At 38.7% G+C, this 24,731-nt stretch overlaps 1 protein-coding gene and 1 pseudogene across 8 annotated transcripts in view; one reads left to right on the top strand and one right to left on the bottom strand.

Moving 5' to 3' along the window:
- The window catches only part of NRXN3 (neurexin 3), a 1,459,332-nt gene that overhangs the window by 1,067,810 nt on the left and 366,791 nt on the right, over positions 1–24,731 (top strand). The gene's annotated exons all lie outside the window — the stretch shown is intronic.
- On the bottom strand, positions 21,511–21,597 carry LOC123325981 (annotated as a pseudogene).

The following is a 24,731-nucleotide window of genomic DNA, read 5'->3' as shown; positions in this document are numbered from 1 at the left end:
TCACAGTCATGCCAATTGAGCATAACCGCTTTCCTGGTAGATCTGTCTCACAATGAATTGCATTCATCGGAGGTGGCTACGTGTGGTAAACATGGTGTAGACAGACCAATACTAGAGATAGATAGAACATTCGCTCAGAGGAGACACAAACAAATTGCCTTTCTGCTGGCTCTGAAATATTTTCTTTCAGCGTACTTAAAGATGAAGTTGGAATGAAGCTAACTAAAACTTTATCCAAACAACCTCTTCATTGCTTGGCTTCTGATGAGAAGGGTGTAGGTAGCAATTTGCAATTTGCTCACTGATACTGAGTCACAATTGGACTCCTCTTGAAGTTGATATAAGATCTCCATGCACGGAAGATGAACTCATTAAAATCAAAGTGATTGTATAAGAAACTCAATTGAAATTATCTAGGTGTTAATATACGTACGTATTTCTTTTCAGACAATGGAATCATTTTGAAAACATACACTTATTTAAAACACATGTGCACACGCACACACATAGACTGTCATACAGGTTTATGGAATATCACTAATTAAGGCAAATTAACTTATACTCAAAATAAGTACTCATTAAAATAAACATTAACTCCTCAAAGTCATGGCTAAAAGGCTGTGCGTAGGTGGATACAGCTTGAAGATTCTTCCTAACCTGTATAGTAATAGGCTGTGAGATTTAGAGAAAGAAGAAAGGAAAGTAGAAGAATTTGGGGAGACAATAACAGATAACATTTGCTAAGTAAGCATCTACTATGTGTCAGCCATGCTTAGTGCTTCCCATATATTAGTTTAAGACTCATATTAACTGTCTGACTTATATTCTATTATTTTATCCCTCAGAAAAATTTATATAACTTGGATAAGGTCCAACATCATTAAAAGGAAAATTGGAAATCGAACCCAGGTTTCTCTAATTTCTGAGCCAAGCTCTTAATTGCTATGTTGTTACTACACTCGCAGAGGCTTTTATTTGAGGTAACACCACTCTATTCAGGGCTTATATTATTCAAGCAGTATCTTTCTCTGCAAATGGGCATATCAGAATACAAGCCCCTCCACCCCCAATGTTTTTGGATTACTCAGGTGATAGTTTGTTTTTGGAAAGAGAGAAGTATAGGCAATTGACAGAAGCAGAGTACCTGGCTTTAGATTCTTTTTCTTTTTCCATTTTTTCCTTGATGAGCATAATCATGTGAATAATTGAGCTTCAAGAGCTGAATGACTGATTGGCAGCAAGTGACTAACTGTTGTTTATTTATAAGGATATAGCTTTCATGGGAAAATACAAGATGTTTTTTGAAACATCAGAAGTCTTGCATGAGACTTTATAAATCATGGAGGTGGCATAACTTGGGGGTTAAGCTCACAGGCATTTAAGTTACACTGACTTGAGTTCAAATCTAAGTTGCTGGCCCTTTGAGACTTTTTTTTCACCCCTCTGTGATTGATTTCTGGAAAATGGAACCATTAATACTTAGAATAGTTGAGAACATTCAAACAGCTTAAGTTATACAGAGTGCTAGCTCAGTGTCTGGCATGTGATAAACATTCAATAAATCTACTGTGTACTATTTTATTTTATACAAGTGACAAAAATTTAGGAGATACAGGTTAGATTCTTGGAAAACCTGTAGTTCCTGGGTCAGAGGCTTGCAAAGACCGCTCAGGATGTGTCTGTGTTGATAATTTCACCCACGTTTATTTTTCCATCAGTCTTAGATTCATTATAAGAATCAACTATTCTTTCTAAAGAGCTTTAGTGCTTTGACATTACCTCCTTTAATTGCCTTAATAATCCTATGAACTAGAGATCGTCTTGCCCATTTTTACAAATGAGGAAACCAGAGAGGAGAAAAGTAAATAGAAGGCCGTCCAGATAGTAGATGAGCTATGACATGAATCCGGGTCTTCTATACTAACACTCCAGGTTCATTTTAAAACAGGAAGATGTTGAGACCATGTAGATCATGCCTCAGTCCATTTTACAGATCAGAATATCGAGGATCTAAGAGAAAAATAATTTGTCTAGAGTCACACAGCAAGTTAGAGGCGAAGCTGACACTAGACACAAGGGCTCTCTTCCAAGCCTGTATCTCTTTCATCCTCCCCAGGCTACTTCTGTCTTCATAGTAACGTGTATGCTCTGTGGAGGAGGAATGAAAATGTGAGGCAGAAAGGAGGGAATGAGGGGGTGGGGGAGAAGGAGAGAGGGAGAGAAAAGAGTAGACTCACATAGGAAGATTAGATCAAGAGGGGTGATCTGCATCGAATACCAGGGCTTTCCACTCTTAGAACTAATCTCTACCTGGCAGGAGAGGCAGAAATAACCAGAAAGAGACTGAATCTGTATCTGTCCCTACTTTCCTTCCACCCCAGTGATGACAGCGGACATAGGTGACAGTAGTGAAGACATCCCCCCGTGACACCCCCACAGCCATATGGCACCACCATCACCATCTCCAGCAGCCCTCTCGCTCGAGATTTGGCTTCCCCTGCACCTGTCTGCATTGCCGGATGTCAGAACTCGGCTGATTTGGTTTCTCAGGCGACTGCAGTGGATTTCACTCCCACACGGGCATTTTCTTGACATTTTGACATTCGCTCAGAGGAAGGCAAAAGGCTGGCCAAGGGCCCCATCATCAAGCCCCATCAGAATCAAACTACATTTTCTGAGCAGCTGTCGATAGAGTGTGCGTGAGATTATTATTGTTTGCCAGCGCTCTATTGATCTTGGCTTTGTGAAGCTCAAAGTCTGTTTACAGCCACCTCTAAAAATGAACGGCCGCTTCTTTTACTGAAGGTTAACATGGTGTGTTTATTTAATTGAATGGAAATGGCTTTGTGTTTTTCAAATGTCATTGTTAGTAAATTTTCAGAGGAATCTGAGTGACTAGTGTGTAGGGATTGAGGACAGGAGAATGGCTGGTTGGGCTGGGCGGTCAGCTGGGTTTGGGAGTTGCTGGAGGCAATGGATTTAAGGCAGAAAGATGTTGGAATAACTTCCCTACCCTGAGAAGTGCTATAAAAAGTCTTTATATTAGTGTTGTTTTTTACAGTTGTCAGCTGATAGTAAGGATTCTCCCCTGGGTGTTTTATTCTTTTGCCTACCTCTATTTTTGTTTGTTCTTTGGATTTCCCCAAAAATGTTTAAAGGTGACACTGAATATTTTAGTTACTGTGCATTTTGGAGCTGGAAGTTTTCTGTCATCTGATCTTGTTTCTTTTCCCCTGTTTCGTACAAGATTTGACAGAAATGGCTAGAGTTAGGAGTCCTGTCAGATAGAAGCGGATCCTGGCAATCCCAGTGACCTGCTTTTGGAGAGACATTGTTTCAGCTGGCTGGAGGGAGATGCACACAGCTCCTACCAAAGCCACCAGAAGAGCCGTAAACAGTCTCAGCAACCGTGAAAGTCTGTCAGGGCCTCCAGGATGCTAGATGAAAAGCAGAAGCCAGCCAGCCAATGGACTGTTTAAAATGGAAATATCAGAATAATTCACTGGGATTGTTTTTTAACTTTCCTCAGGAGGTTTGCCTTTTATGAGGTCAACTTTAGCAATTTCCATTTTAAGTCATACTTCAGCCCTTCTGTCTCAGTCTCCTCAGCAGGAAAACAAACAAACAAAACCTAACTGTTACTATGACATACATGTGTATCATTGGTGATTTAAAACCACCACCACCACAACAACAATGGAAAAAAAGCAACAGTTGCAGTCTCAAGCAGCTAGTTTCGGTTCAAAGAATTGCTAAGCTCCTTGGGAGCAGGTGCCAGGGCTAGAGAGAAAAGTGAGATAAGGTTCTGTACTCAAAGATCTCATGACTCTGTGTGTGTGTGTGTGTGTGTGTGTGTGTGTGTGTGTGTGTTGGTGGGGTGGAGGTCTATGAAAATACTTAACAACTTGAGAAGTATTGAAATGGGAGAGTGAGCTTCTTATCTCAAGGAGTCGAAGAATGAATCTCATGGACAAAGAGAGTGAGTAAAGCAGTAGAATTGTATTAAGCAAGGATACAGAAAAGGCTCTCAGGAGTGAGAGGGGTCCCAACAGGGTTGCCACTGAGGGTTTTTAGGGCTGGTCTTTTCTTGAAAACTTGACCAGGAAGCTAGTAGCCTGAGATTCTTGTGCCGTCTGGGTCTGAGCACAAGGACAGTTGATAATACCCTTCATGACTTTCTTCTTTCAGGTCTGGTCATTTTCTGTGATTATAATGTAGCCACCAAAGAAAAATACTCCCTAACATCCAGGGCCAGGTGGTCTGGTTTATTTTCTTATCTCTTGTTTACTCTGTCTTAGGGCTTCTGCCTGCCAGGAATAGTTTCAGAGCGCAGCCAGGGGCCCCCTGTCTCTCCCTGCCTAGACCTTAACCCTTTCCTTATTCATTGTGATAGATGTACTCTAAGACTGGGAATGCCCTGAGTCTGATGGGGGCATTGCTTTGATCTGGTAGTGGGCTGTATCCTTGTCTCCCCAGTCTCCTTCATCTCTACATTTAGTCCTGATTAAAGTCTGATTTCAAATAATCAGCCCATTTTTTGAATTTTTGATTCCGTTCCTTCTGTGCCCAAGAGAAAATGTAAAGTTGTTAAGTGCTTTGAGGAACACGACTTCTGAAATCTATTTGGGTATCTCAGGCGTTTCTTTAGTTTAAATATACACACACAAAATCAATGTGGGCACAAGGGTTAGAAATGTGCCCTTTTCTCTAAGTGGTGCAAAATATGGGAAATGAGAAGTAAGCAAGACAGGATTAGAATCACAAGATGTGTTTCCTTACCTTACAAGATGTGAATTCAATACCTGCAAATCTTCTTAGTTCTGAGTTTGAAACATATCTATAAAATCCTATGTTAAAAGAAATACAGTGGGGATTAACAAGGGTGGGGAAATGGGAGTGGGGAGATGTGTTCTCGAAGAGCGCTCTGAATGCAGAACATTCCCTTTTGTCAATTAATTTTACTTTTTATAGATGGTTAGACTATGAAACAAGGTCTTATGAGAAAAGTGGGTTTGAGTGATCTCTAGGAAGACATTACTGATATTAAATTAAATTAGACTGTGCATTGCAGAGCCCCCACCAGTTGTATTCCCTCAGGTGAGCATCTTTAATACCTGATGCAGCCTAGTTAGAGGTGACACGAAATCATAGAATTTGATCTTTTTTTCCTTTCAAAGTTAGGCAAATAGAAATGAGCTCTTTTGGTATATCTAAGATGCCAGATGCTGTTTTTTAAGAATTTGTTTTGGGTAAAGTACAGGTCCAGGGAAATGGGTTTGATCCCTCTAAAGATAAGGGGACCTCCTTTTCCTATTTAACAATAGGGCTCCTTTGTCTGTCTCATAATATCTGACAAAGCAACAGTATGGAGTCGTGATTTCGAGTGCTGCCTCTAGAGTGAGATTTTCTAGGTTTGAATCCTTTGCTTGATGATTTTAGCCAAATTAGGTAACATGTTTAAGGATTAATTTCCTCATCTATAAAATGTGAGTAACAAGAATTCCTTATAAGAACCACATAAAGATAAAATAGAAACCACCCAGCATGGTGCCCAGCACATAATATAGTTTCATAAATATTAACTATTATTACTAAACTGAATATTTTAATAGGTATTACCCCGGAAATTCCTAGGCATGAGGTTGTCGTTATGATGAGCAAGTTATAAGGGTCACAAACTAACACCCTAAGCTGTTTGCAGATACATGGACCTCTTCACTAGGGCTTCCAGTCATTGGCTTACAGATTGATGAGTACAGATCCATCATCCCCTCTTAAAGAAATAACCAGAAAACACTTTCCCTATTTATAGTGCAAGAATTGAGTGTTTTTTCTTTAGAAGGACAGTTACTTCTTCATCCAAGGGTTCAATGCCACATAAGAAAAATTGTCTTGTGCCCAATATCCTTGGAGAGATAAAGATATATTTAAAAATCTTCATATTAGAATTAAGGCTATCATGCATTTAGCTTGTCTATGGGTTCTTCATTTATGCATCACCATTGTCTTGTCAGAAGTAAGAGTCACTACTTCAGTACTAAATTTTTCCCACTCAGGATGTAGACTTTTTGCTATTGTTGTTGTTGTATAACTTCCATTATTTAACTGGATTTAAAAGATCCATCAGTATGCACCAAAAATTTATTTTCAAAATTCTTCACCTAATACCTGAAAAATAAGCCCTAATCTGGTTTTCTGTGAAATTGACCTCAGCAGTATAAATAGTACAGAGGAAGAAAAATTCCACATTTCTATATCTGTGTTGACATTTAAGACTGCATTTATAAAGCCTCCATTCATGGTGAAGACAGAGTGTATCTTGCTGGTGAGAATTTCACCGTTCAGGAGTCTGTGTTAAAGCTCCTAAGATGTGTTGGGTAGTAGAGGTGATGTTTTCATTGTGTCAGGGTTGACTTCCCACTCCCTGAGGAGAGATTCACTTGCCTGAAAAATTAGCAGGTTTATTTGTATAAACTCCAGTTGCACACTGGATTGTTGCTTCTGGGTTTCCCATGTGACCAGCCTAGACTCAAGGTAAAAGGTTGGCCTGCAGCTGTGGCAAACAAGGGAGAAGTTAATGAATCATAAAGGTCAAACATCTTCTTGGATTTCCTTTTCTTTCTTCATTTGTTCTGGTTGCTTTCAAAAAATATATCCTCATTGCCTATATATTCTTAGTGTAGAAAACTCATTAGCAATATTTGGTTCTGTTAGTTGGATAGGGAATTCTCCACTCACTGTGAAGAGAAATTTCTCTAGGTACCACATAACTGTCACCATTGAGAAGAATCTATGATGTTTGAAATGTATTGTGGGTCTTCTAAATTACTGTGCTAGGAAAGGTTATATAAAGAGATCATTTTTATTTTTAATTAGCTTACCTCTCCCCTGCTGTTCTTTTATTCATGATATTTTACATGTAAGTGATCATTCCAGGAATCCATAGGATTCTACTGCTGTTAATTTTGAGAATAGTGTTAATCTACCAACATGGATTATCTTCTCCAAAAGGTGACCAAATTGCTCCATAACTCCTCCTCCATAAGAGTTGGGTAGCTCAGGAATCTCTAACTTCACTGTGGGATTCAGAGTTACTACAGATCCTCTGGCTCTCACCCCTTTCTTAGAAACAGGGCTGAATCCATAGCAGAAAAGATGACTTTACTCTTTATTCACAACCTATAAGCTAACAAAGAGTGCATTAAAAAAAAAATCTTTCTATCTCGCAAACAAAGGAACTGAGGTACTAGATGGTAAATAGCTACCTAAGAGTAGTAACTCTGTGAAGAGAATTCCTGGTTCTAGCTTTCTGCCCTTATTTGCAAATTTGTGTAGCCTTTTTTTTTTTTTTTTGTCTAAGAATAGGTTAAGTATATTCTGCTGAAGAGACTTGACCTAGATGATGTTCCATAGTTCTTATGATTCTATGGTTGATGTTTATTAAAATAAAAATGTTAGAGCATAGTATAGAGAGAATGTTGATTGTTGGCTCTATGTTGACCCGAAATGAAGCCTTTTAAAAGATTATCTCTGTGTTAATATAATTATTTACATTTAACCAATGTCACATAAAAATTAATCATAAAAATTATAATTTTCATGTGGAGAATTTACAAATAACAATGGATGATAGATCGAGTCTAAAGCTGATATGATAACCTTGATAAAAAGATAAAAACTATCCAAATAAGCTTTAAAAGAAATAAAAGTAAAATCCTGTATTGGAGTTAAATAAATCAACTTCGCAAGTACCGGATGTGGAAAGTCTGGCTTGACAGATTTGATGGAATATAATATCTGAAAGTTTTAATTGGTCATAAGCTTATACTAAAGAAAGAAAAAAACTATGCAGCCTTAGGTTCTATTAATAGACTTCTACTTTATTACTAAATTATGTTGACTCTTCATCTGAAATGTCTTTCTTATCCCTCCACTTAGTTTCTGAACTAAGACTATGTCAACCTTTACCTGACAGTGACTTCTTAATCGTATCCTTGCTTCTTTTCTCCCCACTCTGATCTGTCTTTGTATGAAGCCAATGTTATCACTGATGAAAGATCTGATATCATTCCCAAGTAAATAAGCCACCAGTGGTTCATAGTAATTACAAGATTGATTATTTCCCTAGGAATGAGACCTTTTATATAATTTTTTAAAGCTTTATTTATTTATTTGAGAGAGAGAGAGAGCGTGCATGCATGAGTTGGGGGGGAAGGGCAGAGGGAGGGAATCCTCAAGTGGTCTCCCCACTGAGTGCTTAACCTGACACGGGGCTCGATCCCAAGACTCTGAGATCATGACCTGAGCCAAAATGAAGAGTTGGATGCTTAACCGACTGAGCCGCCCAGGCACCCCTAGTATAATTTCTAATCTCTATCAACTTTTCCTTATTTTTGCAAATAGCACCTGCCATTTCTAAAGATGTGTCTTTAACTCATCTTAACCACTTTGGACCATGGTACCCTGAAATTGCATTGTATTTTTATATTTCCAGACTTTTGTTCAGTATTTTATTTTCCTTCTTCTCCCTCCCCCTCCTGCTCCTCTCCCTTCTCATATTTCCCGTTTTGCCTTTGACCAGCCACTGCCACTGATCCATGAAGTTCAAATATCTTCTCTTCTGTGAGGACCTCCCAAGAGCCCTCTACCCCAACTCCAGGAGAAACCAATCCCTCAATTTGTGCTGCTCCCATACTCCCATACCTTTATTACAGAATATAAGGAGCTGTTATTCTCTTTTCAGTTGACTAGAAGTATGTCTATGTTTGTTCCCATCTTCTATTATTAATAAGATTTCATAAATCGTGTTAGAGTACTAACCCTGAGAAGATCCTCACTCTGAAAGGAGAATAATATAGAGGATTATTTCTCCTCTCCCATCCCACTTTCCAACCACACACCTTATTAAAGTTTGTGTTAATATCTTTAATATTGTAAAGTGTGTTGAAAGAGTTGGCTTTTCTATTCTCAGAAGCAAAGTTTTTCCGATAAGATTCAAAGTTCTATACGACGAGCCTTTGACCCAAGAATACAAATTTAAAGATCATGAGGTCTTTCTGTCATGGTTTTGAATGTCAGTCTGCTTTGTCCAGTGGGTTTCTGAGTCCTTTGTGTTTGGCACATTTTACTGAGATGCAAAGACATACAATCCTGGTGACTGGGTTTTCAAACTACAGTGTATAGAAAAAAAATGTGTGGACAGAAATTGAGAAGACTGTCAAAGTATCTGTTCCATAGATGCCTGAATAATTCTCCTTTAGCCATTCACTTTTATCTTAATTTAGAGTCATATATTTCTTGTTAATTTTGGTTTTCCCCTGACACCTAATAATGCAATCTCCACAATGTAGTGCTATGTTCCAAATTTATAGTGCAGTAATTGAAAGAGGCTGGATCCATTGTCCTTCATAATTCAAAGCAAAGAAAGTCAAAGGGAAGAAATGTTATTTTTTGGAATGCCAGGTGTTCTGTAATTGAAACATTTTTGAAGAATTTCCACTTTTCCTTCTAAGGAAAATTCAGCCTTTTGTTCTTTCTATAATGGAATTGACCATTACAGAGTTGGGAAATCCTAAAAAAAAAAAAAGAGGAAAACTGTTGGGGCAGCCTGGTTGTTTGGGAACTGGGCTCAAACCACAAGGACACCTACCCTCTCAGATCACAGCACTTAAAGGTAGAAACATAAGTAGGTCTTTAGAGAATTTACTATGAAAGATTGAGTTCCTTTCATCCCTCTCTCTACTATCATTCTCCACCAATGTGTATGGATAGGTCTTCGTAATGACTCTAAGATCACACCGATTTAAAAAGCAAATACGGATATAAGTAGCAATGGAACACAAAATCTCTATTAGTTATCCTCCAGATTGAAAAAAAAAAAAAAAACACCTGATCTCTGGGAAATGCCCATTTACTAATTTTACAGTATCTAATATATGTTGAATTACGGCACTATGAACTGAGGGAGGGATATGAATAACCAGTGTGATGACCTTTTTAATACATGGCAACATTTCATACAGATGACTGGTCGATTTGGATGCTTACTATTTTTTATTCATTATGTCTGGTCTACCATGGATCTAGCTAAAACTTTATTCAATGCAGCATAGCCCTGATTATTTGGAAGACTTCAAACTAACTGGAAGTATAATTGTCACATTTGAGATGATTCTTTTGTAGAAAAAGCAAAGAACCTAGAATCCAGTTTTTCAGAATACAGAGTTTGAGGTCACCAGGAGCACTTAGAGAGCTTGAGGAAATTTCAGATGTCTTGTCTTCACCCCAGACCTACTGAAGTTGGATCACTGAAGAATGGCACCCAGGAATCTGCATTTTACATCTTCCCCCATCAATCTGTATGCATGCTGGAGGTTAAGTATCACTGTTGGCTCACCTGTAACATGTAGTGCTAATCAAACATGACTCAATTCCTGGCCAGACTTGTAGATGGCAATACCCCTAGAAGCAATAACATTTTCTGAAACAAAACAAGTGGCATATGAGCTACTGTGAAATCTCTGGCACTGGCTATCTAGTATCCACATGTGCCCCACTTAGCTCTAGATTAGAAAATAAAGAATGGGATTCAGCCCCTTGGCAGCCATGAGCACAGGTGCACAATTTGGAAAAATGAGATCAGTTCTATAAAAAAATCAAGGTAAAGTCAAAGAAGTTTAATAAAAATGTAAATCCCCTTGCAACTGGCCCCATGTTTTCCATCTCTTAATGAGCACCTGTCATCTGGTGAGTAATGACCAGGCCTCCAAGAGTGAGTCAGGCAAGCAAAAAGGCCCATGGCCGGAGACCCTGTTAGGCATTTTAAAATGAACAATCCATCTAACAAATAAAAACTTGTGTCAGTGATGCAGGTATAATAGCATAATCTCTTCATGGGAAACAATGTGCAAATTAATCATAAAGCAAGAAGAGGCAGAACTTTTCACTGCTGCCTTGGGCAGTGTTTCCTGGAAACAGACTCTTGAGATGGAGATGGAAACAGACTCTTGAGATGGAGATTACATGCAGGAGGCTTCTAGGGGAGTGAGCTGGGAAGCAGTTCCTCAATGGGAGTGAGGGAAGCAGCCTTGAATAGAGGGAAAATTGGGACTGATGCAGGTGCAACTAAAGCCTCAGTCAGTCTCAGGGCCAACACTAGAGTTGGGTTGGTCCTTCTGAGATGTCCCAAATTGAGCAAAGGGAGCTGAGTCTCTGTATGCCACCCCCCCCCGCCATCCTCACCTCACCATCCAGTCACTGCACAAGGCAACTGCTTTGCCTGAGGACACTCCCAGAGAGGGCCTGAACTGCGAGCTGTCACCAGCTGGCATTCCTAACAGCTGGGGGAATGGGTACTCCAGTCTTGAAGGAAGAATCCAGAAGCACATCCACTATAACTCTGTCTGGTTCAAGGCCAAAAATTATGGAGCTGAGAGCTACAACAGGCTTCTGATCTTCCACAGTCTGCTGAGTGCCCCTGACAGTCCACTGAAGTGATAATGTTAAGGAAGGAAATGATTAGAAGTAATTTGCTGAGGGACCAGGTTTGCATTTTGAGCTGTCAGCAAGTAATGAAGCAAGAATGTCAATCGACAGGTGAATCAAAGTTGGGGCAGAAGGAAGGGAGAAGGAAATTTGCTCCAAAAAGAGCAATTGCTTTAATTGAAGCTTGTGATGAGATAAGTAGAGAAAGTTTGCTGCAGCCAGGGATTACAAAAAAGGAAAAAAAAAAAAAAAAAAAAAACTTTGTGGCTGGTGGATTGGGATGTAAGAGGTTTTGTGGGACAGGATCTCCCTTGAAAAATCAAGTCAGGATCAAAGCCACTTTCCAACAAACCCTTTAAATAAAGGATTCCCTGTTTTTATATTAGCCCTAGCAATGAATACTGCTTTTCCCCCCTTAATTATTGATTGTCAAATGTATAGGCTACTGAGAGATAAATATATTGAATTGTCTTATTAAAAAGAAAAAGCAGCTATCCTTGATAGAAGCAATAGGCCATGGATTTTTCTGCCCAATGCAGCGTGCTCTGCTCAGAATGACCTCTGACCCACTGCCTCTGTATGTCTAAAGTAACCTATGACATCACAGAGGTGCTGCTTGTCTGTTGGCGGGGGGGGGGGGGGGGAGGAGGAATGGGGGGCACTGCTCCAAAAGGTGTCTATAACCAGGTCAAATAAGTGAGATTATAAGCACATAGGGAGTGAAAGGTCTTTTATAATAAAAGGCCATTTCTGTGACTGTGTTCAAAACTGATAAAGAGTCACTTCTATCTTTGGTGTCTTCTATCTTTTCTTCTTTGATACTTTCTCTGTGTGTGTGTGTGTGTGTGCGTGTGTGTGTGTGCGTGCATGTGTGTGTGTGTATAAAAGACTCTTTTTTTCCTTTCTGGTGTTTGAATGAACCCCACTTCAGCAGTCCACAGTGGCAGGCTGAAAGGTGTCACAGAACTATAGCATTACTGTGTAGAGCTCCAGGGATATATTTTCTAATTATAATCACTCCTGAGCTGTTTGTAAATATGTCAAGCTGTCTACCTAGCTGCACACCACTGGCTCATTTCTGTTTCAGGAGTGATCGTCTCTCTCCTTTCTCCTCACCTTTCCCCCCATCCTTCTAATGAAGAAGTTTCTCATCTTCATTAGAAAATAAACTGTTATTTTGTAAAATATAAAAAGCCCTTCAGAATCTGCCTCTAGCTCTCCCATGTTGGTCTGACCGCTTGCCTGTCCATCCCACCTTTCTTGCCTTTCTTGCTCCAAGAATTTTGAGTAGCTTCTGTGTTCTTCCTATTCACCAAAGTGTTTTCCATCTCAGTGATTTTGTCCATGTGGTTCCCACTGTCTGGAACAATCATCTAGATGAATTGTGACACTTCAAGAAATGTCTTTGTCCCAACTTCAGAAACTACATTTTCATTCTGATGAATAGCATGAATAGCTCCCACAGTATTTCCGCAGGCTATTTTACAAGTATAGAAGATTCACTTGTTAATCCTGAAATGTGCTTTCTAAAATAAAGCTTCATCTGAAAACCCATTAAACCTCTAGTTTAAATACCTAGACATTCTCAGAAACTGAATTTGCATTGTCTTCGCCACAGTGTCTTCTCAGGTAACCAATGTGGTCATGTCAGATTAATGCAACGCCATGTTTTTATGACCCCAACAATCTCTAAGACAATAGGAAAAGTACAATTACTGAAAGAAGCATAGCAGGAGACTCACTTCAGAAAATAGAGCTATGCTCCTGAACTTGGAGTGGCTGCTAAATCACACAAATAATCCTGAAGTAGGGAACCTTTAGATTTCAGGATTGATTGGAACATGTGGGGCTTTTGCCAGTAGCTAAAAGAAATGGGAAATCCCCTGAACTGGAAGTTTGGAGAATTGGGTCCTCACCTAGGTCTGCTGCATACAATCTATGGGATCCTTAAGAAAGTCATTTGGCCTTGTTTGATTGTGCTGTCCTCAGATGTAAAATGAAGTTTTAGATTTAAATGTTCTCAATTTTTTTCTAGTGTTTTTGATTGAATATCTACCTATCTGTATCAGATAATGTTGGTGCCCTGCCCACATCCCTTTGGATCTCTTCTATCCTTTTTGTAGATCCTCCCAGCTTCCACGTACTTTCTCTTGCAATAACCAGTATGGTTTTCACTGTTAGGAATATTGTCCTCAGTCAACTGCTCTCTTTTTTCTGGTTGGAAAAACTCTCAGTTGTAGGCCAGATTTCTTGCAGGATCAGGCTGCAGCTTCCTCTGTGGAAGTTCACCTGAGGCTGTGCTCTCGCTTGGCTTCCTCTTTCCCTGCCTTGCCTCCCCACCCCCCACTCCCCAACCCCTTTCCTCACTGGTTCCCCTGGGAGTAAGTGCTTCCTTATTAAATCCTTTGCACGTGGATCATTGTCTCAGGCTCTCCTTATCTTTGGACTTGACCTAAGGTATGATATATCTATTATCTATCTATCTAATCTATCTATCTACCTTTTTTGAGTCCATTAATGAACATTTGATTGGAGTTTTTGTGAGGCTTTCTGGTTAGGGTAAAGTAGAGGAAGAATGTGCTTTGCCTACTGAATTGTGTGTGATAAAGTGTTTGATAAAGATGGCTTCAGAAGTGGTTCCAGTTAAAGAAATAACTACTAAAAAGGCTCTCTTTATTAATGTATGGATTTTCTGTCACTGATGTTTGTCTCCCTATGAAAAGTTTGACCTAGATTTTTTCAAGTAAGCATTTTATAACATCTGTTATAACATACTGTTTCTAGGAGTTTCATAAACAACTAGCTGGGTAGAGAAATAACAAGGGAAAGCTATGAGGTTTCTGCCAGTATCTTCTAGATTTTACCTCAAAAGCTATTTTTTTTTAATTATTTCTAATTAAATCTCAGTGGGATGTAAAACTAGAGCTGGAATTTGAGCCAAGAATACCTGAAAGAGCATTTCTGGAAAAGACTTTGCTGGTGCCATCTGTGTATGTGTAGAGAGAAGCAAAATGTATAAGATAATGAAGATGGGTGTAATTGAGCCTCAAAGTGGAAGCCCGATGCTTTACTTCACTAGGGCCCAACTGATCACCCAGAAGTGCAGTTTGTTGCAATTTGATACCTGTTGTAGGCTAAGCCTTATGCATATAGTTTCTACCCTGATGTTTGGCATGAGTCATGTACAATACATTGAAACAAGGCATTGAAATAAATAGAGTGGCATTTCCCACTCGCTTTCATGCTGTTATTTTCTCTTCAAGATGCATTCTGGCTCCTTTTATGAATCCTCAGATTTGATTCTACGAGCTGCTGAGAAATGCAACACCTTTATGCCACCCACAAAAGAGAGTTTTTATACAGTCTGTTGTATATAGAAAGTATGTGGGTGTGCGTGTATATGTATGTGTGATGGAATAGTTCATTTGACATTGTACTTGCAATACAAACCATGCTTATCGTCAGTTATGTGACCGCTCTATTCACAAATAATTACATTATGGATTTTAAGTAGAAATTAAATATCAACAGTTTAATGTAGAGTTAATAAAATGAATACATATAAACTTCATTGCCCTGAGCATTAAAAATGGAGAATAGCATTATTCTCTTCCCAGTGGCCAACTGAAGTGCCATGCAGTTACAGATCTGATGAATTACATCCCAGTGACATTGCTCCAGGACCAGAGATGAAAACTTTTTATTTGTTTGCATTGAGCTAAGTATTATTTTCAGAAAATCAAAACCAAAACCTATGTTTAGCTTTCTAGCTTATAGTCTCTAGAGACACAACCAGCCAGGTATCATTGTATGTTTTATTTAAAGAAAAATTCTCAGAGAATTATTTCCTCATTCTGTCCACTCATGTGAAAATTTTTATGTTCATTTCTGTATATTTTTCTAGTTTGTTTTACTTCTCTTAAAATGGGGTTAGGGGCACCTGGGTGGCTCAGTCGTTAAGCGTCTGCCTTCGGCTCAGGTCATGATCCCAGGATCCTCGGATCGAGGCCCACATTGGGCTCTCTGCTTGGCAGAAAGCCTGCTTCTCCCTCTCCCACTCCCCCTGCTTGTGTTCCCTCTCTTGCTATCTCTCTCTCTGTCAAATAAATCAATAAAATCTTTTTAAAAAAAAAGGGTTTAAATATTGTAAACCATTTAACGTATATGCAAATGGATATAACTCAGTAATCAATATATAATCAATAATAATCAGTAATCAATATGTAACACCAAAAGGTTAGCTTTCCAAGTCCATTCAGTTCTTTGTACACCCTCTTGCTTGTTCAGCAATGATACATGCCATTTTTATAAGGTGAGGTAGTAAAGTAGTATAAATTGTACATACCAAGTATTGAATACTGGAAAGTTCACCGTTCCTTGGAGAAATGGGCTGTGCATTTACTGCTTAAAACAGACCTTTAAAAAAATATTGTTTAAGCATCAACCTAGCAAAGGAGTAAGGGTCACTGGGAAAAAAGTGGATGGTTTTAGCTTCGTCCTTTCTGAAGCTTACAGTCCGAATGGTGAAGTAAAATTAACACAAAGAAGCCATTTGGTATAATGATTAAGAACCTGAGGATTAGATTTATGCCAAAATTTACTTGGATTCTAGTTTGGCCTCTTTTTAGCTGTATGACTTTGTGAAAGCCACTTACCTTTTATGGCTCACTGTCCTCATCTTTAAAATACAGATGCTAATATCTACCTCACAATGTTGTTACTGTTTTTGTAATGGTTGATGGCAAGATGTGTAAAAGGCATGCCTGGCAAATAATGTATGTTCCTTAACTGGTAGTTATTGTTTTATTGATATTACTGATTCAAATGAAATGATTAGTTTTTTCTACCCTAGCACACTTACCATACCGTATTTGTAATTTGTATGTTTACAACGTTCTTCCTGATGAGTTGAGTAGCCCCCAGATGTTTTTAGAGCAGTGGCATCCAAACTTTATAAATCTCTGCAACTCCAGAACTTAACCCAATGGCCAATACATTAAAGAGGCTTAATAAATATTTGTTATAATTTTAATTGCTCCAAAACAAAGATCCATATTTTATAAATGGCTGCTTTCAAAGATTTTATTTTCCCAGAAACCAATGTGACTACAAGGAGTATTAATTATGAGTATTTACAGTAATATATGTATTAGGTAAATTTGGCACCATATGGCATGCTGGCTTAGATGGTTCTAATTCTTTATTAATAGGTATATGGGGCTTGGGGTAATGGGTCTCTGGATCCATATGCTATTCAGGAGACAAATTTAGTATATGGTGACCTTGCTACAGGATCAAGTAGTATAAAAAAAAATGAACTGAAGTGGAAGAAATACTTAGGTTAACGCAACAAATTTGGTAATTGACCAATGTGGCCAGGACAGTTCTGTTCCAAAAATAATCAACAATATGATCAGCACTGAATTAATGTTGTTATGGGTTATAGGTTTCAAAAATTTCCTTGTTAGGTAAAACACCTTTTAAGTGATCTCATGGGGTTTTGAACAAATAACAAAGCTCTTTTATAGAAACCCCACACTTTAGAAGCTAGCAAAGAGAAATGGATCTCTCTGTAATAGTTTCTTGGTCTGGGCTTCCATTTTCAGTTCCAAAAATCCTGAGGGAAATAAACAGCTGTCCAAATGAAATGCTGAAAGGATATCCCTGGTAATCTTAGAAAGGCGTCGCAACAAAGCATATGGATAGTGAATGTGAATATTGAAGAAAGAGGTATAGAAATCTTTAGCCAGACAATGCTTAGAATGACCTGTTAAATACTGCTTGAGACAGTACAGTGTTTAAGGCAAACTGACTTCTTCTTCCTCTAAATCCAGTATATGTGTTTTATCAGCCCCTGAGGTATTAGTTTGCTCTTCTTCTATCTCATTTCCCCCCCCCCCCCATCCTTTCCTCATTCCCTGTTCTCATTCTGGGTAAGTGTGATCAGCATCAGGGCTGGGACCATAGAAGGCATGTAGTCGAGAGCGTGGCAATGAGGAAGACAGGAAATTGTAGATTCCCCATTAATTATGTTTTCCACCAACTTAAGGATTCCCTGTATAACAACTAAGAACAAGGAAAAGACAGCAACAATAATGCTAATGAGAATACAATAACCAATACTTACAGAGCACTCATGAAGATCTAATCATTGTGCTGCTTGCTTAGATTATCCCCTCCAGTCTTAACAGCCTTGCTTTAATTTGGAGACACAGAACTGAGCTAAGATCCTTTAAGTTATGTTCATGAGGACTTTGTGGATATGAATTATCAGAAAGAAGTTCTTTCACCAGGGCTTGTAATAATAATGATTCCACTGAACTGGGTGCTGAAGCTATCAAGTGGCTATTTTGGGCTCCTCTAGGAGCCACCAGACTACTTATGGGGTGGGGGTGTGGGGGGTAGTTTTGCTATAACTTTGATTATTCAGGAAAATAGGGTTGCTGCTACACAGCAAGAACAGGAAATGTATGGCAACTGGTGAGGCTACTCACCAAATATTAAGGGTACTGGAAAAAATGTGGGTAAATCATGATTCTTTTTTTTTTTCATTTTATTCACAAAAAGCAGACACTTGAGATTTTATACCCAACTTTAACTGAAAGAAAAGACATGCATGTTGGAATCTATACACAAAGCCTGATTTCCTAATTTTTTATTTTGGTCTGGTTACTTTAGTGTCTTGTAAATACAGACTTGCCTTTTAGCTTTATCACTTTATCTTCTGGTAGATTATTGTAAGCGAGCAGGGATGCCCTAGACCTTCAGCTGTTTCATGTATTTGGGATCTGCAAGCTTGCTCTGAAAGGTCTAAATCCCTGCACTGCACTTTCCAGTAAAGTTTAGTGCTTATGGCACTTCTCCCACTGGGGAGAGAAATGAGCAGGTGAGGCCAAAAGCAGCATCTGTGACTTGCTAGGATGTCTGGCATGGTGTGCATAATTTCCACTTCAAAGAGCTCAGAGACAGCTTGGTGATAGTTCATTGCAGCTTGGGCTTGTCAACTAGTCAAAGTTATCTTTGATACAACTACAGTTGGTGAAAAATCACTTAGAATCACATGATGTCAGAGCAATAAAGACCCTCAGATTCTCTGTAGTTTCATTTCCTCATTGTGCAAATGAAGAAATCATGAAATTCCTGTGTATAGCTTCTTCACTCTACAGTATTCATTGAGCTCCTCTTATATGCCAGAAGAAGGATAAAAAGATACAAAATCATTCAAGGTTGATGGTTGGAAAGGCTAACTTTTCCCCCCTCTATCTGCTTTTTTTTTTTTTTCTGTGTTCCCAGCACCTATTTTAAGTCTGCTCTATAGTAGGTGTAAATAAGTACTTGTTGTTAAAGGAACACTAGGTTTTTAACTACAAGTAATTATAATTAATATTAGCCAAATGGTCAAATGAATGGGTGAAAAAGCTTTACAGAGAGACAATCCTGTACTGCATTCTCATGGATGAGTGGAAGCTGGCAAATAAGTAGCCTCAAAAAAAGATTAAGGAAATCAACCAATGTTACAGTCCAGCCAACAGCAAAGACAGAACTAAAATAATTGTCTAGACCCGAAGTCTTTCTGTTTGAACCAAGAGGCTCGCTTTCCAAAAGAAAATGGTCTAAGGCATTTAAAATAGCTTAATGAAGAAGAATTTCCTCATGGTGTCCTGAATGAGAAATCTATCACAACAAGAAAAATCCTGAACTGCCTATTATTCTTTTAAAAATGCCTAGTTATTTTCAGTTCTAAAATTAACTACTTCTCATTATGAGGTAAATAATTGGATTAACTACCCTCCACTCACCCCAGTTCATCGTATTGACTGCCAGCATATTTATTCCTTAGAATTTTCCCCCATTGGCCTTGGAGAAGTGAAAAAGATTAGCATAAATGGAAATGGAGTGTTTAATGTAATAGTCACTTTGTTAACCCTAGTATCCAACCATCAGGGTACTGGGTATAGAAGGAAGGAGGAGAAGAATAGGCATTGTTCACCTAGGGGATTAAGAGCTACATCAGCTCCTTGAGATGAAAATAGATCCTCTGTATTACTGAAGCATGTGAATGCCATGAAATAGTTGGACCTCAATCAATATATTGCATTTACAACAGAGAAAAAGAAAGAAAAGTATTTTCAGAGTTTATTTATCCAGCTCCTCTGAAAAATGTTTGTGTGAACCACTGGGCTGAAAGTGTTGATTCCATTGAATTTGACTTTTTCAAGGCCATACCTTTGGAGAAAGTGTTGCCTCAAATAGTCATATCCAAGAAGCAATGTGTCTTCCATGCCTTTTGAGTGACCCACTTTTGGCACACCATTGGGTGGATAAAATAGTAAAAAAAAAAATCTTGTGTTATAGAAGCCACAAAATAATAAAAGTCCTACTGCTTTGAATTTTTCTTGTCCCTTTCCTTGGATAAGTTCAATGTGATTTTATGTATATTAATGAATTCCTCTAATAATATACAAAGCACAGAGAGGTCAGTATTCTTTCCATTTTAGAAATGGATCATATAAAAACTTACATATGATGGAGGTTGTGAAAATAAGCATTATGTTATGTGTTCTAGATTTAACAGGAATCTAAGTGGCATGAATATATGGCAGTGATGGCTGTAAGTGATAGCATAAAGGGACTTTTGGGAATTTACCTTCTTATTTTTCAGAACAGGTTTTCTTAAAGATGTATTCATTTGTCCCCAAAATATTACTGAGTGCCTACTCTGGGCCAGGTATTGTTTGGGTCATTGAGGCTTTGGTGTTAAGCAAGACGGACAGACATCTATTCTTGTGTACTTGCGTTCTAGTCAGAAGAGAAAGAAAGGATGTTGTAAGTGATGGAAAGAAAATACTACTGGTTATGGTTTAGATAGAGAATAACCACCAGGGATGGTGGGGGGAGGAATTACTATCTTTGGCTGTGAGGTCAAGAAAGACCTCTCAAGAGGTTGCTCTGGATGTGAGACTTGATTGATGAGAAGGTGTCACCCATGTAAAGATCTGGAGGAAGAGGAAAGAGCAAATGCAAAAGTCCCAAAAGCCATTTACCTGTTGGAAAAAGAGAAGAAATCCGAGTGTCTGGAGTATAGTGAGCAAAGGAGAGTATGACGCCAGCTGAAGAGGAGAGACACCAAGAGCCAGATCATGGAGGGCCTTTGGGACTATCTTAAGGAGTTTAATTTATTCTAAGGCAATGGAATCCATTTGAGAATTGTAAGCAGTAGACTAGTAGGAACTGTTGGCCAATGTGTGATGGTAGATAATCTGACCTATGCCCTATTTTTAGGAACAAGCCTCTGTAAAGATCCATTTATTGATTCAACACTATTAAAGGAAGTTTACTATGCACTTTGCAATGTTTTAGGGTTTTAGCAATGAGTAAGACAAGTTTCTGCCTTTGTTGAGCTTACATTCTACTGGAGGACTAGGAGAGAGACCATGAATAAAATACAAAAGGTTCAAATGATGAAGAATGATGGAGTGGGATGGTGGAAATTTTTCTGGGTTGGAGACCTCTAGGTCTTCTTCAGTAACTGATTTTAGTTTTGTTTTTTATTGTTGGAATGATTTTTTAACCTGATGGTTAAGAAAGACTTTTTTGTGGTTTTGCTTGCTTTTATTTCTATCTGCTTCTATCTTTTTATTCTGTTGTCCCCATATGTAGTGTACAGCCTTTTTCTGAACACCTTTTCTCAAGAAAACACTTTTCCTTCCCAAACAGTAATTACTTTATTCTTTTGCTTTCTTTTCTAAGGACCCCTTTCCCTAAACTTTTCCACATTTTTTCCATTTATTCATCCCTTTCATTATTTCTGTTGTTCTTTAGCCACATGAAAGTACAGAAATTTATCTTGGGAAACTCATGTATGTTTTAGTCAGAATATAGCAGAGGAGTTACTTTGTGATTCTTATAAGAGACCCACTAATCCTTTCTTTTTTCCCCTTCTCTCTCTTTTCCTTCCCTCCTTGCTCCCCTCCCTTCCTTCCTTTCTTCTTTCCTTCTTTCCTTACCCCCAAATTCTAGGTAAATGCTTTATCATTTTTAAAATATTTTAATTAGCAATAATCGCGCCTCGGATAAACCTCATTGGCTACGATACTGCCACTGCGCAAAGCTCATTTTTAAAATATTTTAAAGGCAGCTTCTTCGTAATGAACTCTTGTGTATAAGTAGTTCTTTGACTGTTAAGAAGCAGGGAGGCAATAAAAAGACGACCTTTTGAAGATCCTTTTAAAGGAAGGTTTCTTAGCCATGGTAATCCCTTACCTATAAATTCTTTCAGTATTATTGCTACTTTAGGATTAACTTCCATTAAGAAAGAAAATCTTAGACATGGTGCAAATTAATAGTGAGGAAGTGTTTTTGCCTGTCCACTAAGACTTGGAAAGACCATTTTTAGCCCGCTACCTCCCCACCACTTTTTTCCCTGGGATTTTCATGATAAGAAGAAAGGAGCTGCATTTGACTGCTATTTCAGTGATTGAAAGAGTATTTTTAAGTGGATTATTTTATTAGTAGGATTTTCCTAGAAGCTGACTCTAGACCAAAAATATCCTTGAGGATATAGCCCTCAAGGGTATTTCTGCCAAATGTGTTAAAGTATTTGAAGGGAAAATATGGCTTTATAGGATTTTCATATTTTTCAAAATGGCTACTGATTTTCTCAACAAAGATATAGCAACAATTTGCTGAAAAGAAAATCCCTTTCTTAAATGAAGAAAAATAAGAAAATTAATCTAGATGAATGTGTTTACTCTATCAGAGTCCAACATTTCTGTTTTCATATATTCTTCCTTTCTTAGAAATGTTCCTTTGGGGGGTGCATAGGTGGCTCAGCCCTTTAAGCGTCTGCCTTTGGCTTAGGTCATGATCCCAGGGTTCTGGGATTGAGCCCCATGTTTGGCTCCCCACTCAGCGCGGAGTCTGTCTGCTTCTCCCTCTGCCCTTCCTCCCGCTCATCCATGCTGTCTCTCTGTCTCTCTCTCTCTGTCTCACTCTCTCAAATAAATAATATCCTAAAAAAAAAAGAAAGGTTCCTTTGGGAACCATCTAGAAGTGACCTACAGACATCCCTGAAAATTGACTATTCAGTCTCTGCTGGAACATATCTGAGGATGAATTTTTTATCATATTTTTGGGGATCTCATTCTGTCTTTGGATAGCTCTAGAAAATACTTCCACACATTATGACCTCTGACCTTGAGTCCAGTTATTTTTGCTCATTGTTCTTGGTCCTACCTTCCCAAACATCATTGTCCTTCTACATGACATCCTATGTATTTGAAGAAAGCTGCCCAGCTTCCAACGGCTTCTGGCTAAATATCCTGAGCTCATTCAGTTCTCATATGACAGCCCTTTGAGGCCTCTTTCTATCCTGGTTACCTTCCTCTTAAGTCTGACTTTCGGGATCCTACTTAAAATATTATCAGCAGAGCTGCTTAAGAAAGCTGTGCAATCATCTCAGAGTAGAATCCGACCAGGACCTCTCTCATGGGGTGCTTCTTGTGAGACCCTCTGTAATCTGGGTTCTCTTTACTTCACCACTTTTTCTCTCACTCTTTCTCTGTGCCTCCACTCCAGCCATACTGGTTCCCTTACTGTATCTTAAGAAAGCCAAACACATTTCTGACGTCACTCCTTATCCCCGCTGCCTTGAACCTTCTTTCCTCAGAAGGTACCTGGTGTCCTTCCTCCTGCTCTCAGATCACTATTGCCATCACCTCAGAGGGTCCTTCGCTGCCTATCTCATTTAAAATAGCCCACCCTTGCCCGACATGACTATCCCCTTATCATGCTTTATCAGCACTTAAAACTCCTAGACATTATATTATACATGTATTTGTTAGGTTTTTGTCTGTCATCATTATAATAATAGCATCTTTATTAAAGCAGGGACTTCACTATGTTCACTGATGTCCTTCCAGCACCCAGAAGAGTACCTAGCATATAAGAGCTTAATAAATATTTGTGAATATATCAGCTAATTTACTTATCCACACACAGATTATGGATAAGCGTAGGATTATGTATAGAATAAGATTTTTATTACAGATTTAACAATACACGTAGCCACACACTAAAGGATTCTCTGACTCACAGTGAACCCAAACAGCATTTGGGCTTTCAGATATTAAAGAGTGACCTGTGTCTGTGTAGGTGTGAGATACCACATGTAATTTGGAGACCCTGTGTCTAAGCCCTCTAGATTATGGAACCTGGAAGATGACAGAAGTGCATGAAGTGAAGGAAAGTAAGCCAGCAAGACTGCTCACTGCACATGAATTTCCAAGGATACAGTTGTTCTTGAACAATCACAGTCCGTATATCAAAATAAGCACTTTATTGAGTTGGGTAAAAGGAGTTGCTAGTGAGACTGTAAATTATCTCTCAGAACAAATGATAACTGAGCCCAGGAGCCCTTTTGTCCTGGAGGGAGGGGGTATAAATTCCCTGAAAGTATCTGTCGCAGGGAATTGCTCTGCATTCATCATGTCCGCCTCCTGCATCATTCATGAATGTCATAAGAGTCTAAAAAATTGGCACTTCATAGCGAAGATGATTAAATAGCCATTATACTTGTCTCTCCTGCTGCACATTGCTTTTAAAGAGATCCCATTCAGATTGTGTCATACCCCTTCCAACCCCCTCTCGTTTCTCGCCTCCTGAGGTCTCAGTGTTGGATTGAGGGAGCATTGTGCATAGTCAGCCTTGCTTACATAGAGACCGAAAAGATTTGTGGACTAGCACTGTTCCCCTATAATGCAAAACTTAGGATTTGGTAAAAATGCCAAAAAGCTCAAAGTAGATCCTTTTCCAGGGAGTACAGGAATTCCAGATTTAGCTTAGGTGTTGTAGTGATCGAGCTATAACTTTTTCAGGTATTTTCACTCCTCTTTGCCTTTACTTCCTTGTGGACTAAGAATTATGAATCAGAACAGGACTCCTTTATATATGATTTGTTATTTTATGTACTCAAATATAAGGCTTCAGATCATTATATACCGAATAAAGCATATACATGAAGAGTAAATCTGATGTAACAGAGTATAAGATATGTGATCTTACTTCTGTCTTCTCCTCTGCACCCACTTCTTGTCACATATATACATATTTCCATATTCCCTCCCTTCCTCCTTCCCTTCCTTCCTTCCCTCTTCCTTCCCTTCCTTCCTCCCTTCCCTTCCTTTCCTTTCCCTTCCTTCTTTCCTTCCTTCCTTCCTTCCTTCCTTCCTTCCTTCCTTCCTTCCTTC

Source organism: Neomonachus schauinslandi, chromosome 9 (assembly GCF_002201575.2).
Source record: "Neomonachus schauinslandi chromosome 9, ASM220157v2, whole genome shotgun sequence".
In the NCBI taxonomy this organism is placed as follows: Eukaryota; Metazoa; Chordata; class Mammalia; order Carnivora; family Phocidae; genus Neomonachus; species Neomonachus schauinslandi.
Note: the sequence above shows the minus strand (reverse complement) of the source record. Positions and strands in the feature narration are given on the sequence as shown.